Raw genomic sequence first — 375 nt, forward strand, 5'->3', positions numbered from 1 at the left:
CCTTCATTTCTTCTTCTTCTTCAGCTTGGCTTCAACAAGACAAGGAGAAACGAGTCTTCTCTCTTTCGTTTCTTCTTCAACAGTGAAGAGAGAAGTTGCCATCAAACAGCCTGTCAGTGTTTTCTTTGTGTCTTTCTATGAGATATCTCTTTTTCTATCTTCTTTCTTCAGGATGGAAAGGCGAGAGGCAGACCAAGAGGAAGAGGTCGAGGAGAAGAAGACCGAAGTTCAGCAGAGAAGAGAAGCCGAAGTCATCGGGCAAGTAGTCGGAGTATCGATTCTAGCGATCCGTATCGAGCTAGCCAATGTTCCTCCTCACCAAGGGGGGATGTTGGAGATGAGAAGGAGAGAAGGAGACTCGAAGAAGAAGAGGAG

The 375-nt window shown here is 46.1% G+C and overlaps 1 protein-coding gene across 1 annotated transcript in view; it reads left to right on the top strand.

Moving 5' to 3' along the window:
• Nucleotides 1-91: 91 nt before the first annotated feature.
• CSUI_008568 (cell-cycle-associated protein kinase cdk) overlaps nucleotides 92-375 on the top strand; it is a gene marked incomplete at its 3' end in the record, with an annotated part of 3,188 nt that continues 2,904 nt past the window's right edge. The window contains exon 1 of the mRNA XM_068068696.1: nucleotides 92-375. This exon is cut by the window's right edge and continues 2,904 nt beyond it.

This window comes from Cystoisospora suis (genome assembly GCF_002600585.1).
Source record: "Cystoisospora suis strain Wien I chromosome Unknown contig_4837, whole genome shotgun sequence".
NCBI classification, from domain to species: domain Eukaryota; phylum Apicomplexa; class Conoidasida; order Eucoccidiorida; family Sarcocystidae; genus Cystoisospora; species Cystoisospora suis.